This window comes from Microcaecilia unicolor, chromosome 9 (genome assembly GCF_901765095.1).
Source record: "Microcaecilia unicolor chromosome 9, aMicUni1.1, whole genome shotgun sequence".
Classification (NCBI taxonomy): Eukaryota; Metazoa; Chordata; class Amphibia; order Gymnophiona; family Siphonopidae; genus Microcaecilia; species Microcaecilia unicolor.
The window spans coordinates 9,034,261-9,053,457 of record NC_044039.1 but is presented as its reverse complement, the minus strand read 5'-3'; the positions used below and the strand labels follow the sequence as shown (position 1 = coordinate 9,053,457).

The following is a 19,197-nucleotide window of genomic DNA, read 5'->3' as shown; positions in this document are numbered from 1 at the left end:
GTGCCCTACGTGTGCCAAAATGGAGTTACTGCCCGGCTACCACGTGGCTCTTGCGGTAATTTCATTTTTGGCATGCGTCCGATACGCGCATCTGAAAAATAATTTTTATTTTTGGACACGTGCGTGTCGGAGGCGTGCCAAGTGGCATTTAACGTGCGTAGGTCATTACCTCCCGGTTACCGCGTGAGACTTTACTGCTAGGTCATTTTTGTCGCACGTCCATTTTCAGCAATAATTTTAAAAAGAAATTTTTTACAAGTGTGCTGAAAAATAATTCTGTGCGCACCCAAAACAGGCGTCTACACTACCGCAGGCTATTTTTCAGTGTGCCTTTGTAAAAGGGCCCCGTGGCGATAAAATAGATTTCTAAAAGAATACAGTAACCTTCTAATTCTATAAAGTCGCCTGTGTAATTTGACATAGGGTAATCTGGTGTTTTTTTAGACTGACAGTGTTGTTCTATGCTGATTACGTTCTCGGAGCAATTGAGACTCTATTCCATATCAAAGGTGCTACACTGTGACAGTACCACCTACAATTTTTGATCAGGATTAGCTGACCCCTGAGGCAGGCGCCAGTGCGCCGAAACACAGCCCGTGTCGGGTCTATCCGTCAATTAATAAACAAGAGACTTTGATCATCTCAATCCTGAAGGCCCAGTGCTGCTTTTTGGTTTCTCTAATTTGACATAGGGTCAGATTCTGTAAATGGCGTCTAAATAAATAGGTGCGTCCAAAAATAGCATGTAGCGCTGTTCTGTAAACTACGCCAAAAGTTATGCATGCTTTATAGAATAGCGCATAGGGCTGGGGAATGCACCTACATTTAGGTTTGGCCATGTACACCACTGAAAACCTGCACCTAAATTAAGCACGGTTCCCCTGAATCTATAATCATGCACGTAAATTTGAGGAACGCCCCTGACCTGCCCACACTCCTCCCATGGTCATGCCCCCTTTTTAGTTACACATGTTAAAATTTGCGCTTGCCTAAAAAGATGTCATGAAACTGCAATTATTGCTAATTAGTGCTGATAATTGGTTGTTATTGGCCAATTATCAGTGCTGATTGGCTCGTTACTCAATTAAGTTTGGCACGTAAATTGAGGATGTGCCCAATTTAACACACACAACTCACTATGCTTTATATAGAAATTCTTGGTTATTTTACTATTGTTATGCTGATAGCAAAATTGTAAGCCTTATGTTAAACTCTACCTGCTGTGCACTGTCTTCGGTGAATCTCTTCATAAAGGCGTTTAATATTGCTCACAAAGGATAGATAAAGACTGATCCCTTTGGCACACCACTGGTAACATCCTTTTTTATTTATTTATTTGTTGCATTTGTATCCCACATTTTCCCACCTATTTGCAGGCTCAATTTGGCTTACAATGTTCCGTTATGGCATTCGCCATTCCAGAGTAAAAGATATAGTTGGTGTTTCATAGAGAATAGGATGGCATAATAGAATTAAGCAAACAGGCATAGAAAGAACCAGTCAGAATGTAAGGTGAGTGGTGATGTGTTACAATTACAATTATTGATCGTTGTGGTATGTCTTGTTGAAGAGAGAGGTCTTCAGGGATTTACGAAAGTTAATTAGTTCGTAAATTGTTTTTAAGTTACGTGGCCATGCATTCCACAACTGCGTGCTCATGTAGGAAAAGCTGGACGCATGTGTTAGTCTGTATTTTAGTCCTTTGCCGCTGGGGAAGTGTAGATTAAGGAATGTGTGGGTTGATCTTTTAGCATTCCTGGTTGGCAAGTCAATAAGGTCTAACATGTAGGCTGGATAGTGGTCATTTTCTCCGCATTGACCACTATCACTTGTCATCTTCCAGTCAACCAGTTTCTAAACCTGCCCATACAGAGGGCACTCAATTTAGTTATAATTCTCCTATGCAAAGGCTTTGCTAACATCTAAGTATATCGCATCCACAGCTGTCCCTCAAATCCAACTATCTGGCCACCAAGTCAAAGAAGTTAATCAGATTTGTCAGACATGAAGTATCTGTAGTAAAACTAGTCAGTCTTAGGTCTTGAAATCCATTGTATTGCAGGAACCTCTGCTTTAGAAGTGTTACGAATTTACTTACCACAGAGGTAAGACTAAAAGGCCTGTAGTTACCAACCTTTTGTGGAGAAGGACCACATCCACCCTTCATCTGTCCTCTGGGACCACTCCTGACTCAGTTATTATTTTATTATTTGTTACATTTGTATCCCACATTTCCCCACCTTTTGCAGGCTCAATGTGGCTTACATATAACCGTTAACGGCGTTTGCCGATTACGGTCTGAACAAATACATGGTATGAATGAATACAAAGTGATGTTACTACTACTACTACTATTTAGCATTTCTATAGCGCTACAAGGCATACGCAGCGCTGCACAAACATAGAAGAAAGACAGTCCCTGCTCAAAGAGCTTACAATCTAATAGACAAAAAATAAATAAAGTAAGCAAATCAAATCAATTCATGTGAACGGGAAGGAAGAGAGGAGGGTAGGTGGAGGCGAGTGGTTACAAGTGGTTACGAGTCAAAAGCAATGTTAAAGAGGTGGGCTTTCAGTCTAGATTTAAAGGAGGCCAAGGATGGGGCAAGACGTAGGTGCTCAGGAAGTTTATTCCAGGCGTAGGGTGCAGCGAGACAGAAGGCGCGAAGTCTGGAGTTGGCAGTAGTGGAGAAGGGAACAGATAAGAAGGATTTATCCATGGAGCGGAGTGCACGGGAAGGGGTGTAGGGAAGGACGAGTGTGGAGAGATACTGGGGAGCAGCAGAGTGAATACATTTATAGGTTAGTAGAAGAAGTTTGAACAGGATGCGAAAACGGATAGGGAGCCAGTGAAGGGTCTTGAGGAGAGGGGTAGTATGAGTAAAGCGACCCTGGCGGAAGATGAGACGGGCAGCAGAGTTTTGAACCGACTGGAGAGGGGAGAGGTGACTAAGTGGGAGGCCAGCAAGAAGCAGATTGCAGTAGTCTAAACGAGAGGTGACAAGGGTGTGGACGAGAGTTTTGGTAGAGTGCTCGGAAAGAAAGGGGCGGATTTTACGGATGTTGTAAAGAAAGAAACGACAGGTCTTTGCGGTCTGCTGGATATGAGCAGAGAAGGAGAGAGAATGAGGTACATGTAAGGTAGGTACAGTTGGGGGGAACTTAGAGAGGAAAAGGGGGAAGAAGAGACAGGTAATATTCGTTACGGTCTTTGGTTACATTGTGTCGCAAGTGTCTAGGTATTTTTATGTTGGGTCGGTGGGGTATGCTCTTCTAAGCAGGTCTGTCTTTGGTGCTTTCTGAAAATTTAGGTGGTCGGGACCTGGCCTGGTTGCAGGTGGTACTGATTGGCTGAGTCCCTACACGACCTTTTTGTGCTGTTTATCAGTTGAGTCCATCAATCCAAGATAGAATAATAGAGGGCGATTGGCTGATGGGAAGTTGTCCTCAAGAACTGAGCTCCGCATCAGCAACAGCTAGCTCAGAATACAGAAATCCCATTGCAGCTCCTTGTAAGTCTGGACAAGTCACTTAACCCTCCAGTGTCCCAGGTACAAAATAAGGCCCTGTATAGAATATGCAAACTGCTTTCATTGTAACCACAGAAAGGCGGTATATCAAGTCCCATCCCTTTTCCTTTTCCCTTTCTAATAAGCATTGAAAAGGTCAGACAGCACAGCTGCTAGAACTTCTCTAAGGGGCCCTTTTACTAAGGTACGCCGAAAACTGGCCTGCGCTGGTATAGATGCGTGTATTGGACCCTCGCAGGTCCATGTTTCAGTGCACCTGCAAAAAAGGCCTTTTTTTTTTGTTTGGCCGAAAATGGACGTGCGGCAAAATGATAACGAGCGCACGTCCGTTTTGGGCCTGAGACGTTACTGCTGCCCATTGACTTAGCGGTAAGGTCTCACCCGTTAAGTGGGCGGTAATCGCCAGCGCACGTACACTGCCAATTAACGCCCGGTTAGCGCCACGCGGTAGAAAATAAAAAATTATTTCCTGCTGCGCGTTTTGGACGTGCGTCAAAATTAGAATTAACGCCCGGGGCATGTGGTATCCTGGCGGTAGTTCTAATTTGATGTGCGTTGTACGCACGTAGGCGCCTACACGACTTAGTAAAAGGGCTCCTTAAGTTCCTTTATTTCCCTTGAATGTATCCCATCTGGCCCTGTTGCGTTGTCTACCATTAAGTTTAGAAAGCTCCTCATCAACAGTCTTCAAGGTCTATCTCTTTTCCATTCCTATTTGTGTTTGTCTTTTGCAGTCCCAGCCCTTCATGATTTAGCGTGATTGGGCAGGATTGAGTTTTAATTATACCAACAAAACACCCTGGACCCTGTTTACTAAGCTGTGCTGATGGCGCGCTAGCTTTTTTATTGCGAGCTAAATGCTAAAGACACCTATATAAGTGTCTTTAGCGTTTGGCGCCAGGGCTGCCGAGAGGTGGGGGAGCAAAATTTCCCAGGCCTGACCTCCAAGGGGGGCCTGGTGCCGAGGTCTCTCTCTCCTGCTCCTGACGGGACCCAGATGATTGTGTCCTGACAGGAGCAGGAGGGAGAAAATTCTGGCGTTGGGCCCGCCTTGGAGGCTGGGGAGGAGACACAGCAGGGCTTTGGGCCAGGGTCTCTGGTTTGGCTGGTGGGGGTCCCCTTCCAGAAGAAGTCTTCCTCCAGCGCTGCAATGCTCTTCGCTCTCTGCCACATTGTCTGCCAACGATGTGAGAGAAAAAGCAGCCGCAGGGTCAGGAAAGGCAATGAGGTGGCAGAGTGAAGACCACTGCAGCGCGGGATCCTTGTCAGCCAAGGTATTTGGAGTTGCGGCGGTGATCCTGGGGGGCGGCAGCAGCAGCAGCAGCCACGATCCTGGGGGAGCAACTGTCTCAGGCCCGGCTCGGTCTCTCAGTGGCCCTGTTTAACGTGCTAAAGTATAAAGTATCACATACCGTGTAAATGAGTTTATCTTGTTGGGCAGACTGGATGGACCATTCAGGTCTTTATCTGCCATCATTTACTATGTTACTCTTTGGGGTTCTACATGGAATGTTGCTACTAATTGGGATTCCGGAATCTTGTAACTCTTTAGGATTCCAGAATCTTCAGAACTTTTAGTACGAGAACAGTGCTGGACAGACTCCTACGGTCTGTGCCCTGAGAATGGCAGGGAAAAATCAAACTCGGGTATACATATCAAGTATCACATACCATGTAATTTAGATTATCTTGTTGGGCAGACTGGATTTATATGCCATCATTTATTATGTTACTATATGTTACCATCAGGCTTATTTTCGAAAGAGAAGGGCACCCATCTTTCGACACAAATCGGAAGATGCGTGTCCTTCTCACAGGGTCACCCAAATCGGCATAATCGAAAGCTGATTTTGGGCGTCCTCAACTGCTTTCCGTCGCGGGGACGACCAAAGTTCACGGGGGTGTTTCGGAAGCATAGCAAAGGCGGGACTGGGGCATGCCTAACACATGGGCGCCCTCGACCAATAATGGAAAAAAGAAGGGCGTCCCTCATGAGCACTTGGGCGACTTTACTTGGTCCATTTTTTATATGACCACGCCTCAAAAAGGTGCCCGAACTGACCAGATGATCACCGGAGGGAATCGGGGATGACCTCCCCTTACTCCCCCAGTGGTCACTAACCCCCTCCCACCCTAAAAAAACCTTTTAAAATATTTTTTGCCAGCCTCAAATGTCATACCGAGCTCCTTGACAGCAGTATGCAAGTCCCTGGAGCAGTTTTAGTGGGTGCAGTGCACTTCAGGCAGGCGGACCTAGGCCCATCCCCCCCTACCTGTTATACTTGTGGTGGTAAATGTGAGCCCTTCAAAACCCACCAGAAACCCACTATACCCACATGTAGGTGCCCCCCCTTCACCCCATTAGGGCTATGGTAGTGGTGTACAGTTGTGGGGAGTGGGTTTGGGGGGCACAGCACCCAAGGTAAGGAAGCTATGCACCTGGGAGCAATTTGTGAAGTCCACTGCAGTGCCCCCTAGGGTGCCCGGTTGGTGTCCTGGCATGTGAGGGGGACCAGTGCACTATGAATGCTGGCTCCTCCCATGACCAAGTGGCTTGGATTTGGTCATTTCTGAGATGGGCGTCCTCGGTTTCCATTATCGCTGAAAACCGGAGACGACCATCTCTAAGGACGACCATCTCTAAGGTCGACCTAAATGTTGAGATTTGGGCGTCCTTGACCATATTATCGAAACAAAAGATGGACGCCCATCTTGTTTTGATATAATACAGGTTTCCCCGCCCCTTCGTGGGGACGTCCTGCAAGGACGTCCTCAGGAAAACTTGGGCACCCCATTCGATTATGCCCCTCCATGTTACTCTTTGGGGTTCTACATGGAATGTTGCTACTAATTGGGATTCCGGAATCTTGTAACTCTTTAGGATTCCAGAATCTTCAGAACTTTTAGTACGAGAACAGTGCTGGGCAGGTCTACGGTCTGTGCCCTGAGAAAGGCAAGGAGAGTCCCAGAGTATTGTATCTATCTTGTCCTTATGGTATTCCTCCCCTTGCGTTGGTTTGCTTTGAAATCCATTTGTTATTGGTGACACAACCTGACATTTTTGACAGGAAGATAATGTATGCGCTGTAACTTCGTCATGCTAATTCCTTTAAGATACATCAGATCAATATTTAAACCTTGTGGTCAGCATTTAAATCGTTCACATATATGCAGTGCTGCAATAAAGGCCCATTTTAGATAGCATAAGTACATAAGTAATGCCATACTAGGAAAAGACCAAAGGTCCATCGAGCCCAGAATCCTGTCCCCGACAGCGGCCAATCCAGGTCAAGGGCACCTGGCAGCTTCCCAAACGTACAAACATTCTATACATGTTATTCCCAAAATTGGAACTGATACCTACAGGTCAGAATGTGTACTGTTCTGGTAGTATGTTAGATAAAGTTATTTGCCAGTGTTGTGGCTTTTCAAAAACACATTCAGGCATGTGCAGTGGGGGCATCCATTTAAAAATGATAAATGTGGATAACATTAGCAGAGGAAACACAGCAAATCGTATGGGGCCCTTTTATTAAGCTGCGTAGGTACCTATGTGCAACCAGCGCGTGCCAATTTGGAATTACCACCCAGCTACCACGTGGCCCGGGCGGTAATTTCATTTTTTACACGTGTCCACTACGTGTGCCAAAAAATAATTTTTATTTTCTGGAGTGCGATGCTATCGGGCGGTCAAAGACATCTGACGCGCATTGACCATCACCACCCGGTTAGCGCGTGAGACCTTTCCGCTAAGTCAGTGGCGAGTGAGACCTTTCCGCTAAGTCAGTGGGTGGCGGTAAAGTCTCAGACCCAAAATGGACACACGCTGATTTTCATTTTGCCGCACTTCCATTTTCGGTCAAAATTTTTTAAAAAGGCGTTTTTACAGCTGCGCTGAAAAATGGATCTGCACACATCCAAAACATGTACCTACACTTCCGCAGGCCATTTGTGTTACATGATATTCTAGAACTTGCACACGTATGTCTGCCATCTTGGTAACCTACACATATGTGATTAACTAACATAAGAACTAAACATTAAAATACTGGGACAGACCAAAGATCCACCAAGCTCAGTACCCTGTTTCCAACAGTGGCCAAGCCAAGTATTTTATTTATTTATTTATTTACTTATTTGATAACTCAAAATTCCATTGTTGGCTTGCCACAAAACATTCATAATAAAACTCATAACATATCATTACAAAAACAATGTTTAAAAACACATATCAAAAATATTTTCGATCAGTCAGCCATTGTTCAATAACATAGTTTCATTGGGGCAGATATTCAGACCACAGGAGAGAGCCTGGCTATCTCCCACAGTCAGCCTGGATATTTAATGCCAGCCCATTTCTCCGGTTTATTTTTGACTGGTTTAAACTTAACTAGCTAAGTTGATATTTGGAGATAGACGGTTAAGTTTAAACTGGCCAAAGGTATTCCAGCTATTTAAATGGCCTGATGTGGCCGCTTACAAGAGCTGGCTTTGCGGTGAATATTCGTGGATAGCCAGTTATATCGACTGATATAGCTGGTTATCTCTTAGCCCCTAACCAGCAATATTCAGTGGGTGATAGCCGTCTTATCTTCTGCTCAATATCGCTGGATAGCCGGTTAAGTGCCATTTAACCAACTAGATGCTGTTACTGGCTGGTTGAATGGTTTTTGAATATCAGGGAGATTGTCCTTAATGCCCAGATTCTATATAGTGTGCCTAGAGATCTGTGCTGAAATTGGCGTGGATTCTTTAACAATGCTCGTAATTTAACAAGCTAATGAGCGCGGAGAACAGCAGTTAACAAGCAATAGTGAACATTAATTGGCACTGATTAGAATTTAGGGGCACAACTTGCTAAGCATATTCTGTAATGATGTGCGCCAGGGGTGTAGGCAGATTTTGGCGGGAGGAGGGTCCAGAGCCCGAGGTGAGGGAGGCACATTTTAGCCCCCCCCAGCGCCGCTGACCCCCCCACCATTACTGACCCCCCCCCTCTGCCACCACCACCAACAACAACTTTGACCCCCCCTGCCAATGACCCTCTCGATCCCCCCCTCCCGCCACCAACCCTCCCCCGCCGTCGCCTACCTTTGCTGGCGGGGTACCCCAACCCCCGCCAGCCGAGGTCCTCTTCTTCCTTCGATCTGTTTCTGAGTCTGACATCCTGCACGTTGTATGTGCAGGACGTCAGACTCAGAAACAGAACGAAGAAAGAAGAGGAACTCGGCTGGTGGGGGTTGGGGTCCCCCACCAGCAAAGGTATGCGACGGCGGGTTGGCGGCGGGAGGGGGGTCGAGAAAGTCATCGGCAGGGGGGGGGTTCAGGGCCAAATCTATGGAGGCCCAGGCCCCCGTGGCCCCACATAGCTATGCCCCTGATGTGCGCTGAGCTTCTAACGCACCCAGGCAAAAAGGGGGGTAGTTATGGGCGGGGAAATGGGCATTTCATGAACGTTCCAAAATTTACACACCTAGTTATAGACTATGGCCTAGTGTGCCTAAATCTACTTGCAGGGATTTACACTACGTTTTCGTTGGTGTAAATGGACGCGCATAGATTTAGACGCTGAAATATCAACTAAGCTTATTCTATAATTAGCGCTTAAATCTAGGAGAACCTAAAGTTAAGCTTCAGTTGTTGACCTTAAAGCTCTCGATGGTTGATAAATTCTAAAAGAAGTCACAATCATTGGAGAAACGGATTTATTCAAAACCTTAAATACTAACAGCAAAATCTCAAGTTTAATTCTTTGCTCTAAGGGGAGCCAACGAAGCTGTTTCAACACTGGAAAAACGTGGGTATAACGAGATTACTCTACCAGCTCTCTAGCTGCAGCGTATTGTGCTAGTTGTAAAGCTTGAAGAGCATTCCTAGATGATCCAGTTAAAAGACCATTGCAGTAATCAAAACATGGAGTAATTATACTCTGTATCACAGTTCTAAAATTAGCAGGGGTAGGTCTCTCAGTCTTCTAGGGGATATTTCAGTGGCGTCGCGAGGGCAGCTGACACCCGGGGCGGGTCGCTGCTGCGCACCTCCCCCCCGGGTGCAGCGCGATGCACCCTCCCCCCCCTCCGTAGCGCAACACCCCCTCACCCCGCCCGCGAGAACATACCTGGAAGGCGGTGAGGGGCGGGTGGGAGGTCCAATCCGCCGAGAGCACGCCGCTGGGGGGGTGTCGGCGCCTCGCTGGTTCCTTGCTCTCTCTGCCCCGGAACAGGAAGTAACCTGTTCTGGGGCAGAGAGAGCAAGGAACCAGCGAGGCGCCGACACCCCCCAGCGGCGTGCACCCGGGGCGGACCGCCCCACCGCCCCCCCTTCCTACGCCACTGGGATATTTTATATAGATGTGGTGGCATTTTTAGAGCTCGTTAAAAATACACACTCTAAACACTAAAGGCGCCAATAAATTCCTTTGGGCATCTTTACCGTTGAGCAGGTGCCTGTTTTTAACACATACTAAAAACGCCAGCGTGCCTATGCAAATGACCCCCTTAATTTTTTTTCACTTTACCAAAAACCATTTGAATAATCTTCTATACCTGAAATTTCATACTCGACAAAGAGTCTAAGAAAACTCTTAAATTTCTGATTTTATTCACTATGGGGTCCTTTTACTAAGCCACGGTAAAAAGTGGCTTGTGGTAGTGCAAGCGTGTCTAGGAAAAAGGGCCTTTTTTTTTTTAAAGGGGCTGGAAAATGGATGTGCACGCAAAATGAAACCGGCACGCATCCATTTTTGGCCTGAGACCTTACCGCCACCCATTGACCTAGCGATAAAGTCTCACATGCTACACACGCAGTGACCGGTCGGCGTGCACCAACTGCTGATTAACGCCAGAAACGCCGCAAGCGGTAGGAAATAAAACAAATAATTTGTCCTGGCATTATGGGCACGCGCCAAATCCAAAATGACCACCAGGGGGTGCCCTGCGGTAGTTTCAAAGTCGGCGCATGTTGTTTCCCATGGTAGAAAATAATTTTCTATTTTTTTACCACAGGGGGTGTTCCCGGCGGTAATCGGCAGCGAGGTCACATTGGTATGTGCTGCCTGATTCCCGCACAAGTACAGTGTGAGCCCTTACTGCTAAGTCAGTGGGTAAGGGCTCAGGCAGTATATAGCCGCGTGGTACTTTTACCGCACGGTCATTTACTACCCCCATTTAAAAAGCCCGTTATCCCAGCTGTGGTAAAAAATGGCCCAGCGCATGCTAATTTCACGTGTCCACACCAGGGGCGTAGCCAGACCTCGGCGAGAGGGGGGGCTAGAGCCCGAGGTGGCGGGTACTGTTTAGCTGCCGACCCCCCCCCTGCTGCCGCAACTGCAACCTCCCCCCACCGCCGCCCGCCCCCTGCCCCACTGCCACATCAGGTACCTTGTTTGCTGGCGGGGGGTCCCCAATCCCCGCCAGCCGAAGAGTCTTCTTCAGCGCCAGTCGACTCCGGCGCCTTCGTTTTGTGATTATCTGTTTCAGACGCCTTACATCCTGCATGGGGCTACATGCAAGGCGCAGGACGTAAGGCGTCTGAAACAGATGATCACAAAACGAAGGCGCCGGAGTCAACTGGCGCTGAAGAAGACTCTTCGGCTGGCGGGGATTGGGGACCCCCGCCAGCAAACAAGGTACCTGATGATGCGGTGGCAGGGGGGGGTCAAATGTAGAGGGGGCCAGGGCGTAATCTGTGGGGGCCCATGCCCCTGTGGCCTCGCGTAGCTACGCCCCTGGTCCACACTACCACAGGCCACTTTTTATCACAGCTAAGTAAAAGGAACCCTTAATTAGCTAACGAGCTGTTAACCATTGGCAGCATATATGAGTTGCTACTGCTGCCGGCAACCTGTGGAGGAAAAAAAAAGCAAGGTAGACACAAGGGAGGAGGAGGGGTTTCAGAGCCCTGTACAGCAGAGAGGAGTGGAGGGAGAGATTGTGCACAACGGGAAGGCGAGAAGCAGGATGGATGGAAGAGAGGCAGACGTTTGGGACTATGGGGGACAGAGGAAGAGTAAAGGGAGATGGGACCATTGGTGGTTGGCAGTAGAGAAGGAGAGAAAGGGAAGAAATGCTGAGCTACAAGCGTGGAGGGAGGGAGAGGAAAGGGAAGAGGAGTTAAACTGAAAGGGGAGAAAGGGAGCAGAGCAGAAACTGGATGGAACTCAGAAGGAAAGGGAGGAGAATAAACTGGATGGCACTCGGGGTGAAGGGAAGCAGAAGCTGGATGGAACTCGAGGGGGGGGGGGAAGGGGTGCAGAAACAGGATGGGACTTAGAGGGGAAGGAAGCCTGAATTAAAATGCTTAGATCACCGGTTATCTGTACAGTTGGGTGGAATGCCATCTCTCTGCCCTGGCACTGTCTGGCTACTACCTAGGAAGTCTGAAAGAATTTTCAGTAGTTTCTCTATATTCAGCGGCCACAGTTAAATGCTTTTCAATATTGCCCCGATGGTGTTTCTCTGTACTGTACTTCTGTTTGCAGATGTCTGGCAACGCGTGGTGAATACAGCTGGCTCATGCCTCGAAATTCATATATAAGAAGGAGTTTTATAAACATATGTCATGAGTCTATTTTTTTAGGGGAGGAATTGATGATTGTGGGAGCAGTTTTGCAATCTTTATAACTCTCTCTTGCTTATTTGAACATGATAATCTGGCACAATCATTTGCACTCCTGCCCTGCCTGAATTGTTGTTTTGTTGAAGTCCACAGCCCCGATGCTGGTATATAACATTTAAAGGGCCAGTGATCGCATTAATGCCTCCCAGAACCCAATTACAGGACAAGTGCAGGCTGTCATTTAGTCTGAAGGTCTGAAAAGAGATGCTTATCTTTTAGCCAAATCAATCATGCCACAGCTTACTGCAAAGGAGAAGGTAATAAATTCAGTCTCATTCAGCTATATTTAGATACATTTTCTGTGCAGCAGAGAGAGAGAGAGAGAGAGAACATTAAATCAAATAAAAACAATCTAATAGGATTATTACATAAAAGAAAAACCTTTGCAGCACAGCAGTGTTTGCTTAAGCAAAGACTGGCGCCAAGAACTTTTTTTTTTGTTGCATATTTCCCCGGATTCTATATATGGTGCTTTGAGTCACATGCGCAAATTTGGACACGTGTTCAATTTGCGCACACATCTTAATTGAATAACGAGCCAATCAGTGCCAAGAATTGGGCAATAATTAGAATTTATATGCACATCTTTGTAGGCATATGCTACAAAGAGGTGCGTATAAATGTTAGTGCGCAGACCTGGAAAGGGGTGTGGTCATGGGAGGAGCATGTGCGGGCTGGGGGATATTTGAAATTTATGTGCATTGTTATAGAACTAGGAAGATCAGTGCTTAACTGATATGTGGGGATTTACACCAGATTTTCATTAGTGTAAATGGTCGTGCCTAAATTTAGCTGCGGTTCCCGGTGCTAAGCGTTATTCTATAAACCATGCCTAACGGTAAGCTGGTTTATAGAATAACACTGCTATTTTTCGGCAATAATTTTTTTAGGTGCCAGTTATAGAATCTAGTCCATTGGTTCCCAAACCCGATCCTGGAGGCACCCCGCCAGTCAGTTTTTCAGGATATGCACACCGAATATTCATAACGTAAGTGCATAATAAGTACATAAGTATTGCCATACTGGGACAGACTGAAGGTCCATTAAGCCCAGCATCCTGTTTCCAACAGTGGCCAATCCAGGTCACAAGTACCTGGCAGAAACCCAAATAGTAGCAACGTTCCATGTAGAACCCCAAAGAGTAGCAAGATTCTAGAATTCTAAAGAATAACGAGATTCCATGCAAAATTTCAAAATGTAGCAACGTTCCATGAAGAACCCCAAAGAGTAGCAAGATTCCATTTAGAATCTCAAGTACATAAGTGTTGCCATACTGGGACAGACCAAAGGTCCATCAAGCCCAGCATCCTGTTTCCAACAGTGGCCAATCCAGGTCACAAGTACCTGGCAAGATCCCAAAATAGTACAATACATTTTATGTTGTTTATCCTAGAAACAAGCAGTGGATTTTCCCCAAGTCCATTTTAATAATGGCTTATGGAATTTTCTTTTAGGAAGCTGTTCAAACCTTTTTTTAAACCCTGCTAAGCTAACTGCTTTTACCACAACCAACATTCCAGAATATTTGGCAGACACCCCCCCCCCAATGACATCATTGTGTTGCCGTTAAGAAGCATACGGTTTCTCTTCCTGTTTTCCGGCTTCACATGCTATGTTTGAGCTGAGAACGTGCTGTTCTGCTGTTCACATTGGCTGCTATACAGTTGCTGTGCTGGGTTGCCTTCTGTACTTTCTTTTTTGGGTTCTGATTAGTGTTAATAAACAATATTTTAATTAAAGATACCATTTGCCTGTTCTTCATGCATAAAGTACGCTTTCCATGCATTGTTTGAGGGATTACCATTGGTTTTCGTATTATCTGATTTTTCACTTATCTGACAACTGGCCAGCCCTGTTTATGTCGTATAATCGAGACTCTACTGTATTATCAGCAAAAGTTTTGTAATGCCATCTTTCTCCACCAGATGTCTCTCTGCTCAAGCCTCCTAATGTCTGTGGTATGAAAATGCAGGCATTTGTTAACTTGCTAAAGAGGTTTTCCAGCAGCTGAGGACAAAGGATGGGTTTGGGCTCTGGTTAAGTAAAAACTTGGAGGCAGACTCTAACTGGTGCGCAGCGCGCTGAACGCTAATTCTACAATTGCACCTGGGCACCAAGATTGCATTCTAGAAAACCGGTGTAAATCAGCCTTTACGAGTCTACAATTACGCATGCCCCCCCCCCCACTTACGCCATGTCAATAGCAGGCATAAATACATATACGTAAATGTGGCACTTAATTATCTAACTTACACTATTCTGTAAGTTGCATGTGTAAGTAGGAGCCCTGCCCATGCCTCTCTGAATGAGAATGAGCAGAGTCTGAAACATAATACTACTCCCTCTAATATTTAATTATTTAGATTTTGCTCACCCCTTTTCCAGTAGTAGCTCAAGGTGAGTTACATTCAGGTACTCTGGATATTTCTCTGTCCCAGGAGGGCTCACAATCTAAGTTTGTACCTGAGCAATGGAGGGTTAAGTGACTTGCCCAAGATCACAAGGAGCAGCAGTGGGATTTGAACCGGCCACCTCTGGATTACATAACTGGTGCTCTAACCAGTAGGCCACCACTCCTCTCCTCCACCCCAAAGAATCTTGTTACTCTTTGGCGTTCCACAAGGAATGTTGCTACACTTTGAAATTCTGCATGGAATCTTGTTATTCTTTAGAATTCTAGAATCTTGATTTATTTATTTGGATTTTGCTCCACCTTTTTGAGTAGTAGCTCAAGGTGAGTTCCATTCAGGTACTCTGAATATTTCTCTGTCCCAGGAGGGCTCACAATCTAAGTTTGTACCTGAGGCAATGGAGGGTTAAGTGACTTGCCCAAGATCACAAGGAGCAGCAGTGGGATTTGAACTGGCCACTTCTGGATTGCAAGACCAGTGCTCTAACCACTAGGCCACTCCTCCACTTCATTATAATCTAATGTCTATGGAGACATTGAAGAAAATAGTAGGGGGTATTTTGTGGGAAACCTTTATATACTTCTCAGATTTGTGACTCACCTTTTCAGTAGCTCAAAGCAAGATATACAATAAGCAAAAACAACAGTATAAATTATTTCCAGACTGGTTAAGACATCAATAGCCAACCTTACTAAGACAGGGCATGCTTAACATCTAGTCAAAAATATAAAATATATTTAGAACTCTAAAAAAGCAGAAAATTACACAACACAACATCTGTAACCATGTAAAGCACCCAATAATATGTAAAATTGTTCTAGGTCACAGCGGACAAGAACTGATTAAACAGTCACTTGTCAAAATGAGCCCAGTACCAGACAGTCAATATTTATTGATTTATCTGCACAAGAGGAAGGTCTTGAGGTCTAAAAATAGGAAGAAAGCTATTAGTTCTTTGCCGGAGTTGATGGGGAAGAAGCCGAAGTGAAAATAAACCCTGCAAAGATTTCTTTCACCGAGATGCCGAGTTACCAAGTTCCAGGCTGGAGATTCTGGGACACTCCTGAAATTCTGAGCACTCCATCTTGGTGCATTATGGGACATGCAGCACTGATTTCAAGGGCAGGAGCAGGCACTACAAATCCCACACTGCTCTGGGATGTTAGTTCCAAACCAGGACTGTCCTAAAATCTCCAGCCTAGAACTGAGTAACTTGGCACCTCTGCTTTCAGTCAGCTGTGACACTTTCTTATTGGCCCAAATCATCGCAGACACCACTGTGTCAAGTGCCCCCTCTTCTGGTGAGGAGGATCAGTGCTGGTAGCTTGACTGATTTAGAGACTCATTTCTGAAGCACATAGGGGCCCTTTTACTAAGCCGCGCAAGCGTCTACGTGCGACCAACGCATGCCAAAATGGAGTTACCGCCCGACTATCGCATGACTCTTGCGGTAATTTCATTTTTGGCGCGGGTCCGATATGCGGGTCTGAAAAATATTTTTGATTTTTGGGCACGTGTAACGGACGCACACCAAGTGGCGTTTGACGTGCATAGGTCATTACCGGCCGGATTCTTTATGTCAATGGCTGGCGGTAAGGTCTCAGACCCAAAATGGACATGTGGCAATTTGGATTTTGCCGTGCATCCATTATCAGCAAAAAAGAAAGGCCTTTTTTACAGGCGCACTAAAAAAAATGGCTCGGCGTAAGCCCAAAACCCGCACCTACACTACCGCAAGCCATTTTTCAGCGCAGTTTAGTAAAAGGACCCCATAAGTACATAAGTACATAAGTAGTGCCATACTGGGAAAGACCAAAGGTCCATCTAGCCCAGCATCCTGTCACCGACAGTGGCCAATCCAGGTCAAGGGCACCTGGCACGCTCCCCAAACGTAAAAACATTCCAGACAAGTTATACCTAAAAATGCGGAATTTTTTCAAGTCCATTTAATAGCGATCTATGGACTTGTCCTTTAGGAATCTATCTAACCCCTTTTTAAACTCCGTCAAGCTAACCGCCCGTACCACGTTCTCCGGCAACGAATTCCAGAGTCTAATTACACGTTGGGTGAAGAAACATTTTCTCCGATTCGTTTTAAATTTACCACACTGTAGCTTCAACTCATGCCCTCTAGTCCTAGTATTTTTGGATAGCGTGAACAGTCGCTTCACATCCACCCGATCCATTCCACTCATTATTTTATACACTTCTATCATATCTCCCCTCAGCCGTCTCTTCTCCAAGCTAAAAAGCCCTAGCCTTCTCAGCCTCTCTTCATAGGAAAGTCGTCCCATCCCCACTATCATTTTCGTCGCCCTTCGCTGTACCTTTTCCAATTCTACTATAGACTTGCATAGACTTACAAATAGAAAATAAATTTCTACCGCGGATTTTCAGCATGTGCGCACACAGTAACCGGGCAGGAATGCCAATTTGACGTACACTGTACACGCATAGGAGCTTACGTGCCTTTGTGAAAGGGCCCCTCAATTGTGTGAACAAATCAGCTACATGTATAGATTTGTGTGTGCAATTTTCGCTGCCGTTTCTAGAATCTGGGGGAATGTGTCTGGTAACGTGTCATGCAGTGTTCACCTTCCAGTCAGTCTCTAGAGGTATTCAGCCTTAGCAGGAACAGTGGGGAATAGACCATGTACTCCAGGGACAAACGAAGCAAACTTTGGAAGCTTACGCCATTTTCCCAAGAAGCACGAACAAGATTCAGCGGAGTTTTCACTTAAAGGTCTTTTTCAAAACCAACAACTTGTTGTCTCAATCTTTTGGGGGATATCTTTTATGATTGCATATTTTTAGATGCAGGATTGCTTATGAAGACTCCTGAAGCAGGCCTGTGGTCAAAACACAGTACTGTGTCGAGTCTCCTAGCAATAAACTCTATTTAAGCTTCCTAAGTTTGCTCCGTTTGTCCATGGAGTGCATGACCTATTTCCTACTGTTTGTTTGTTCCTGTGTATCTGTCCTGGGATTTGTTCCTCCACCTAGGCGGACTTTCACTGTCTTCTATTCAGCCTTAGCAGACCATAAGTGCTTTTTGAGTTCTAGACCAAGCAGACAGTAAATGTCACTATCAATGAATTATTCAGGCAAAAACTAGGAGGCTGGAAACAGAAAATGAGCATTAACTGGAGAAGGAGATGTGTTAGGAAGGAGTCAACGTATTGTAATGTATTTGCATTACTCTTGCATTTCATTTATATTAAAACAAGGATGTTCAAACTTTTCAGGAGAAGAGCCACACACAACATTTCAAACCAGAAGGAGAGCCAGATGTGTTTGAAGTGTGTGTGTGTGGGGGAGTGACCTCCTTCTGAGGATGCTGAGTGAGGGAGGGGTCCTGTTTTAAAAGTCATTTACTTAAGGGACTAGTGATTTACGTGTGCAAATGGGATGTTTGAAAATCGCCTCCCCCTCCCCAAACAAAGGCCTTGTTCCACACCACTCATAGTTTCAGCTGCATTTGGAGGAGGCCTGCCTAGGGGTAGGGAGGATAAGTCTGCTTGTAGATCCCATTTTCAATCCTACGCAAATTATTTTCTATGAAAATAATGCCTGGACATAAAAGCAGGTGCATAATGTCTGAGGGTATTTTGTACCTAACGATATAATACCAGAGAATGTGCTAACTAGGAGGTACTCAAGTGAGAGGATTGACCTAGAATGGTTCTGGGTGACTAATGACAATGTAACAATATGGTAATTATAATATTTATAGGAGAAATTCTCAGAGTGGTAAACTCACCCAAAAACGAGGCGATACACACAAGGTGCTGCCTCTAAGGGTGGATAAATTTCTCTATCATAGAACTTCTCTCAACTTTTTTTGTTTTTGTATGTAAAACTTTTTCAAACAACACCACCTGTGTTAAATACAAAGTATAACTTGATAATAATATACTTAATTGTCCTCTCACTTGAGTACCCCCTAGTTAGCACATTCTCTGGTATTATATCGTTAGGTTCACCTTAACCAGAGTATATATTTTTGGGAAGTTTTTTTAATATGAGGGTATTTTGTATGCGTTGCAATTTTCAAATGTGTGCATTTGCTTTGAAAATGACTGTAAAGTCTAAAGCATTTGTGAATGTTGTCCCAGTGAGGAGAATTAGAAAATTATCTCCAGAAAGCGTAGTAATAATTTGTTTGAGAGTCATGTGAGGAACTAAAACATATTTTAAGCCAGTGAGCTGATTATATGGTTGGATCCCACTTCGTGACATATCTCCAGCCCTTTAGAAGGCATCACTCCACAGACAATTTCAGAAGGAGAATATTACTATGCCGATGACCTTCTCTGATGCAGGAACAAAACATGGTCCATGTCAGTCGGTCTGCACAATTTAAGATAAGTGTCCACTTTTGTGACATTATAAGAATTTAAGAAAAAACGATTAAAGTTAGTTAATAATATTGATTGAGAGCCGATGAAGATTAAGGCAAATCACGAGCAGATAGCGCAAGTGAAACAAGTTGTCACTGATGGCTCATTGAGAACGGTTACACTATACTCTTTTTTTCTGACAGTTATGAAAGATATATAACAGCGATGGGATTTACAGTATTTCAATTTTATCTCATGCATATTCATTCAAGATATTCTGAAATGCTAACTGGCTGCAGG

The 19,197-nt window shown here is 45.2% G+C and overlaps 1 protein-coding gene across 1 annotated transcript in view; it reads left to right on the top strand.

Annotated features, from left to right (window-relative positions):
• Positions 1–19,197, top strand: part of PTPRR (protein tyrosine phosphatase receptor type R) — a 129,755-nt gene that overhangs the window by 10,302 nt on the left and 100,256 nt on the right. The gene's annotated exons all lie outside the window — the stretch shown is intronic.